This window comes from Camponotus vicinus, unplaced genomic scaffold (genome assembly GCF_025532165.1).
Source record: "Camponotus vicinus isolate PSW18456_S1 unplaced genomic scaffold, iyCamVici1.0 SCAF_8, whole genome shotgun sequence".
NCBI lineage: Eukaryota > Metazoa > Arthropoda > Insecta > Hymenoptera > Formicidae > Camponotus > Camponotus vicinus.
The window spans coordinates 3,430,238-3,438,655 of record NW_028141980.1 but is presented as its reverse complement, the minus strand read 5'-3'; the positions used below and the strand labels follow the sequence as shown (position 1 = coordinate 3,438,655).

Genomic DNA, 8,418 nt, shown 5'->3' with positions numbered 1-8,418 from the left:
TCAAATGAATTTTAAATTATATATACATATATACATACATATACATTGTGACGTTGCCGTCCCGACGCGCGTCCATCCACCCCGAATATCTTGACGGGGCGTGAGCCGAGCGGCCGCGCCAGAAAAAGATAGCGAGAGTCGTATCGTGACCTCCGGAGAGGCGAGCTATTATTGTAATTTCGCATTTTCTAATTGTATTTTTTTTATTATTTTGTACGTCGGGCAACCCGCCAGAAAACAACCGGAAGAAATCGAAGAGGAATCTTTTTGCGACCACCGACACGGCGCTCCCAGCCTTCGAGTAGAGAGCGAAGATAGCGCCCGAGGATCCGGACAGCGCAGAATCGCGGGCAGAATTCGCCCCCTTCAATTAAAGGAGGAAAAGTCTCCTAGAAACAGTTGTCTGGGACCGGGATCACCGGGCCGGATCGGCGCTACCCTCCGAGGACGGAGGACGAAAGATCGACCTCAGGAAGACCGCTGATAGCAGGGTCGCCGACATTAACATTTTCAAATTATCGGGGCCGTTACGGCCCCTGATACGGCGTTGTCGCGGGGCGCATTAATACCTCGTGTGTCGCGGCGCTATTGGTCGCGAATCCGCGCATCCCTGCGCGCAGGATTGACGCCGCTATCGACCCTGGATCGCGAGATTCAGGGAGACATTCTGGTGCGGGCGCTCATCTCGGGTAGTCGTATTCTTTTACTGTGTTGTCGTATGTGTGTCGCCGTTGAGGTCCAAGCGAGAGGACGAGCCGAGGAACATCCCCCTGGCTGCGGGAGCAAGGATCGATGAGGTTGCCCATCGCATAATTGTAAGCTACGTACGCGATTCCGTCCGCGGACCGGCCGCTCTGTCGCCGTCGCCATTTTCGTGTCTCGCTGTCGCTCGGGCTTTGTACCGAGCTCGCGCATTTCGTGCATTTCGGGCGACCGCAGACAAGCGACCGAGGCATCAAGGACGATCGTAACATCGGCCGTAGTCGATAAGGAACCGTACGTCTCTTTCCGGGATTCGGGGTGTCGTAAAACGCGTAGCGACCGGCTCTCGTATATCGACCACGTGCGCGGTAAATCGCGGGGAATGCGTTCGCTATCCGTGCTGTCGAAAAAAGTTGTCGAAGCCGCGTAAGGCATCCCCGCAATCAATTTTCGTGCGATTTTCGTGTCTTAATTAGCGTGTATGTGAGTGTATGATCGTTGCGTATCGTGACGTGGCGAATATCGGGCTGTCTTTGTCGCGCGCGTTACGTGTATGATTTGCGTTTATTGCGAAATATTTGTCGTACGTGTGAGTGTGTCGCGGTGCATAATAGATTACAGCGAATTAAGAAATCGCCGAAATTCGAGAACTGCGCGTGAGTAAAAAGGCGTTACGCCGAAAGGAAAGTAAGCGGCGTCCGACGGCTATCGAATATCGATCGCATCGACCGTGCTCGGCGCAAGCGAGATTTTCCGTCTTCGCAAATTGCTTAATTACTCTCGCTCAATTATTAAGCCTCTTTACGAACAAATTGCTGTCGATTAAATGAGCGAGTGAAAGAATAAAAGGAAGAAGATCTGTAAAAGGAGTCGTCGATGAGATTGTCGAAATTTCCGTTACGTTTTTGAAACGCCGTTCGGCCTCGCAAAGTCCGGCCATAAAAACGGGCCATAAGAACTACCGATATCAGCACTTTCTTATGGTCTCGATTTCGCATTGTTATTGTTATCACCGCTATCGAAGAATTATCTGTTATACGTTCCGTTCTTTCAAATTGTCGAAGTTACGTTAACATCTATTATATTTTTAGTTATTTCAAATTTGCTAATTTTTGTCATTATTATTTCTTTCTTGAACTCGTTATTTCTTCTGCTTTATATTTTTTTATATTTCTTTTCTTGAATAAATTTGTTATATTTTTTTTTATATTAAGCTCGCGTAATTTATTTGAGTGTTCGCGTTTCATGATTGTTAAAGTCCGTTGTGCCTGTCGATTTTCGTAATTCCCGAAAGCCTCGCATAAAATAATTCAATATCCTTTTCAACAGACCCTGCCCCTCTACCGTTAGGTGAGCTAGTCGGCCGTGGCGAACCAGGCAAGCTTTTTCTCGCGTTATTCTGGCGTTTAGCGAACTGATACGTGAAAGACCATATCTGGCGCTAGTGGTGGGCGATGTTCATTCGATGTTTAGAAAATCGATGTTTCTCATTGCTACATCGATTATTTTAAATCGATGTTTTTACTAATCGATGCATTAAGTAAGAATCGATTATTAAAGAATAATATCGATGTTTTTTAATTAACTTCGCTTCACGACATATGGATGTCGCCACGTTATGGTGTATTCACACTGAACGCGATGAGAGATGAGCAATTCAGCGATATCCAATGATACGTCTCATTGCGTTCAGTGAGTGTAAGCATCATTATTCATACAACACACAACGGAAAAGAAAAAGAGTTTTTTCCTCTCCGCATTGTCGGATAATGCTCTTCGGCAGTGTTTACAGTGTGTTTCTCATTTACGCATTATCTATTATAAAGGAAGGAATGGATACTTCATTAGAGGAGCAGAAAGTTAGGTTTAATTGTCCGTATGTCATTTATTTTCGTATAAATGACCAGGAATCGTATTGCGTTCGCAATCTCTCCTTATCCGACTATCTACCATTAATACGTAAGTAAACTACTATTATACTATTGATCGATGTTTTGAATAGTACTTTTTAAATGTAATATATACGCATATAATTCTACAGATGACGATCAACACACAGTAAATTATATTCGAGCTCTGATCACATCGGGCGCGATAAACAATACGGATGAAGACATCAATATCATATCACGGTCAAAGGACAACGTGAATTTGTACGCGTAATTGTGTCGATTTTCTGAGAATCGTAATGTTGTCTGCATAACGTAATATTTACTCATGTTTCTCTTCCAGTGAGTCTATCGACTTGTCGTTACTGCATTTGGAGGTAAGCCAGATACCTCAGGAAATGATACTCTTAGAGGAACTTGAGGCTCTTCCAGATATCAATGTTAATGGTTTGTATTCTCAAGATTCATATAGCTCGTATCAGATTACGCATTGAAGATTGACGATTGAAGATTAAAGATTGGAATTTAACCAATCAGAATAAAAAGAGCTAAAATTTCTTTGTTCTGATTGGTTAAATTTCAATCTTTAATCTTACTAAAGCAATCTTTAATCTTACTAAAGCCCGTATCAGACTACGCAATAAATATTAAGATTGAAGATTAAAGATTGAAATTTAACCAATCAGAACGAAGAAATTTTAGCTCTTTCTGTTCTGATTGGTTAAATTCCAATCTTTAATCTTCAATCGTCAATCTTCAATGCGTAGTCTGATACGGGCTTAAGGGAATGTATTAATAATGTTATGCATATATATTTTGTACAGAAGCGGATCCTCCTTCAAGCACACAAAAACAAACTTTCGATTCCAAGTCGGAAGTTTTAGTTGGGTCACCACAGCGGTCGCAGTCCTTGACTCTAATTGACGTTCCGATCCGTTCTAAAAAATCGTCCGTAATGGATACGTCGCCACTACATTGCTCGGAAAAGCCATTAAATATCAAAAAGAAATCTAGAGTCGATACCAAGGCGACTGCCATAAAAAAATTGACCGCACTCGCGCAGACTGACAATGAGCGTTTTCGAATCGAAGCTGCATCTCTTCACGGATCCTCCCGAACATCGGAAGATGGTAATTCGTATTATGAATGTATAGTTGAATATAATTGTTTATTTACATTAATCTATTATTATATCTTATAGCTCTTTTTGCCCAAAGTTCGAGAGCTTCTTCATCTTCGACGCCGTCGTCTACTGAGTCGACCAGCACATCCGCAGTCAGTATCAAAGCTGCAACTTGCATCACGATATCGTAAGTAAAAATATATATTTGATACATAACACTTCGACATACCTAACAATATATACTGTTCACAGGGAAGGTGTGCTTAAGAATCGCACCTCCAAATTGAAAAGCTATGTTTGGGACAGTTTCACGAAAATAGACACAACGACTGCTCGATGCCAAATTTGTACGAAGACTCTCAAACACGGTTGAAACACTACGAATTTAATGCAGCATCTTAATCGGAAGCACTCTATAAGAAAATTCAACAACACATCCATTGTCACAGGAAAGGAGACCGTTTCCTATTTAGACACCGTGACAAGTAAAAGGAAGAGATTATCGGAAAGTGAAGATAATCCTTCGCAAAACGCAGACACAGAGATGCAAAGGAACGTTCTAAGACCGGTAAGTACATAAATCCATTCGAGATCGGACGAATTTTGCAATCGTTCATAATTTTAATAAAAATCAATTTTGGATTTTTCTCAGGTCGTCAGTCGACAGCGATCAACAAATCGACGATGTCTTTCGACGAGCCCATTCATTCACAGGTAATGATATATACATATGTTGAATTTAACGTTATGAAAGATCATAATGATTATAGTGATTGACTATATTTTTATATTTTTGATTGCCAGATGGAGGAACATCGTCCACAAAAATTACTAACGCCATACTGTATATGCTCGCTACCGACAACTGTCCCCTCTCTACCGTCGAAAACGAAGGATTCTGCACTCTCATGAAGACGATAGCTCCACGATACAAGATCCCATCAAGACGCACTATCACTCGTTACATGGACGATAAGTATGAACACCTGCATGACATGTTTAAACGCGAGATTGCTCAAGTTACTACACTAACCCTCACATGCGATATCTGGTTCGATATTTCAAATCGTGGGTATTTAGGGATAACGGTGCACTATTTACATAATAATAAAATGAAAAGTGGGTGCTTGGGCGTATTGCCGTTAGAGGAAAGCCACACTGCACATTACATTTCGGAGATTCTTATGGAGGGAATTCAGTTCTTTGAGATCAATCGAGAAACCGTGACAGCGATCGTGACTGACAATGGCGCGAACATTAAAAAAGCAACAATAGACTGTTTCAGTGCTTCCAAACACATTGAGTGTTTTGCTCACGCCGTATCGCATATTGTACCCGATGCAATAAGTGCTACGCCTGGGGTCGGACAAGCAATCGCGAAAGTGAAATTCATTGTCACGCTAACGAAACGCAGTGTCGCCGTTTCGGACGAATTGCGGCCTCTGCAAAAACGAGACGGAAAAACGGAAGCAACACTTCTGAAGTGGTTTAAACAAGACGTTCCTACGAGGTGGAATTCCACTCTGATTATGATCGAGCGATTTCTGGAACTCCACGAATACGTATACCCGATCTCTCTTAAGTGCAAAGGGCCCGTAGAAATGCTTACGCGCGAAGAACTCGATTTATTGCAGGATATAGTATTAGTTTTAAAACCTGTAGAAAATGTAATAACTGAGTGCAGCGGAGACACATACGTCACATCGAGTTTGATAATTCCGATTATTCGCTGCATGACGATCGCTATCAGGACACGCAATCCGTCTACTGAAATAGGACAACGGTTTCAAGAAAAAGCGGAAAAGCTTTTAACGGAATCACATCGTCGATTTAAAGATTATGAGTCTCGCGAACTGCTTGTGATATCGACTATTCTTGACCCGCGGTTTAAAAAACTGCACTTTCAAAAGCCTCTTCTCGCCGCGAATGCAGTCATAAAGATCAATGCGATTATTAAAACGACTTTACATCAAAACGAAAGTCCTCCCACGCGGGCGATGGAGGATGAAAATAATTCGCAAATAGCAAACGATAGCGTATGGAGTTTTCACGATAAACTCGTCTCCGAGAATCAGACGGTACCTTCCGATTGCCACGATCTCACTCTCGAACTCAGACAATATATAAATCAGCCAGTTATCTCGCGATCCGAAAACCCTATCGAGTACTGGGACAAGTTGAAAGTTGCATATCCGACACTACACTCATGCGCTCTAAAATATTTAAGCATTGTTGCTACATCCGTTCCGTCAGAGAGATTGTTTTCAAAAGCCGACGCGATTAAGGCTGAACGTCGTAGTCGACTTACGGGAGACAGACTCAATATGTTGGTATTTCTTAGTTCCCTCAACAAAGAATATTGGCATATTTCATAAACGGCGTTTATAACTAAGTTCCTTCATGTGATAACTTGTGCACCTGTATTTACTGTGATCTTATTATTTAAGCTATTATTTTAAGAAGCATGAATGTTCTTACTGTACATAAAAATTGATATGTACAAGAATTTTAATAATATAACGTGATATATAACACCAAATTTCTTGAGTTTTTAAAAATTATAACCTGCTTCTAAAAAGCTTCTGTGTTTACTTCCATTACACTATTTTTTATCTTATAAACATTGTTAACAAAACTTATTTTTATGAACATAAAATTTATTAATGTTTTCTTTGTGTAGGTATATATTTGCAGGCAGATACAACTTTGGAATTACAAAAACGAAGTTGGAATTGTAATCCATCATACAACACTCAAATCATCACCAGAAACATCAACATCTTATGCTCAATTTTGTACATGACTATGAATAAAAAGAATACTATTTAAGATATGCATACTAGTTTGAAATAAGTTTTGTTTATTTTAGTACGTTTTTGTTTGTCAACATTTTAATCGCTTTTTATTAGCTTTTTGACGGTTTCTTTCCCCTTTTAGCCGCAGCTATTGAAATCAGGCGCGTTTTATTCCAATAAAAAAAGAATCGATTAATATCGATGTATTCGGTAAAACATCGATTTCCAAACATCGATTTTATTTTGTATCGATTATTTCTGAATCGATGCTTTTTTTAAACATCGCTCTCCATTATCTGGCGCCCAACTTTGAGATCTCGAGACGGCCTTCGCTTCGCCGCGGCTCGCGCGAGAATACCCTCCATCTTAGTTCCTCCAAGCGCGAGTATCTCTATCCTTGTGTTCTTGACGACGTTTTCGCTCCCCCTTTAGCATCCTCCTCTCTAACACCTCAAGGAGGAACTGTATATAAAAATTATCATTTGTGAAAAACGTCACAACATATACATACATACATATAAATATATATATATATATATATATATATATATATGTATGTATGTATGTATGTATACAGGGTGTCGCAGACCACCCGTATCAGCCGAATATCTCAAAAACTGAGCGCGGCAGACAAAAATATTTCAGACAAAAGTTATAAGGTTTCAAGTAACGCATTACATGGCTATATCAGTATGACCTTGAAGAGTGTTGTCAAGGTCACGTAAAGGTCACCTTGAATTCTGTAAATGGAAACACCAATTTTTTATTGCATATTCTTGTAGCTTATCTCGAGGGCTTTCCAAAACACTATAATTAAGTTAGTTTTCATTAAGTGCTTTCCAAGTTATGAGGCTTGAAATCATTTCTTAATTACATGTATATAAACTGTATCTGTGTATCAGAGATTTTTGAATTAAGCAATGGAAGAATGAAATGAGGATAGAAAATAATTTAACACATAGGGGTTAGCAGGATTTTCGAGATTAATTGGTCAATTATTCAGGGTCTACGTGATATTTAAGGTAATGGGATTCCTCCTCAAGGTCGGGGAGGTCTCTAACAAATTCTTCAAGGGCTTCGTTGATTTCGGATGATGTGGGAGAAGCAGAGAGAGAGTCGGAATCGAGGGTAATTATTGGTATAGGAGAGGGAGAGGGAGAATCGGAATCAAGAGTAATTATTGGAATAGGAGAAGGTGGGAGTTGGGGAGTGAATGATTGGGGAAGAGGGATAGGTTCTTGAACTGGAGACTGTGGGGGAGTAGGTGAACAGGAGTAGGTGAACAAGGTGTTCGGAGAGGAAACAAGTGAATAACTGGGGCTGAGAATAGGAGAAATAGTTAGATAGCGTGTGTCTTGGGAGGGGTTCTCATTATCAATATTTTCTACGGAGCTTAGCTTATGCTTAGTTAACTGGTTATTGTTTAAAGTGTTATCATTAAAACTATTAGCTTCTAAATTATTAAGGTCTAATTCGTCGTCAAGAAGATCGAGGGTGGCAGTTCGTTGTGTTAATAGTTTTCGAAGAGCCCATCTCCGACGATTCCGATACCGTAGTGCCGCACGCTGACTATTGTATCGCGGCACTGATAAATGATAAACGCGATTTATTGTTTCTACTATCGCTGTTATTATTGTCAAGAAACGATCCTTAGGTTATAGGAATAAGTTCTTTTATCCTTGCAAATTTAAATGTAAGTTTCAATGTAATGAATGAATAGATTGTAAAAAGCCGAGACTGATTTAACTTACTATTTATAGAGTGCGTTGCAAAAGTTTGTACAAAGTCAAGTCCGTGGAACGGGGCTCTCTTCCTGCTTGTGGATGCCCTGGGTTTTGAGGTCGGCAGGAGAGTCAGTAGCTCACTGTCACTTGGATTGATTTTTAAAATCTACTAGTGACTGTTACCC

General features: G+C 40.5%; 1 pseudogene across 1 annotated transcript; it reads left to right on the top strand.

The window, feature by feature from the left end:
* Positions 1 to 2,429: 2,429 nt before the first annotated feature.
* On the top strand, positions 2,430 to 6,452 carry LOC145976294 (uncharacterized; annotated as a pseudogene). Its single transcript, XR_014440227.1, has 9 exons — positions 2,430 to 2,661; positions 2,744 to 2,855; positions 2,935 to 3,038; positions 3,419 to 3,721; positions 3,793 to 3,901; positions 3,967 to 4,286; positions 4,375 to 4,428; positions 4,519 to 4,690; positions 6,395 to 6,452. The product of XR_014440227.1 is annotated as an uncharacterized LOC145976294 (transcript).
* Positions 6,453 to 8,418: the final 1,966 nt, after the last annotated feature.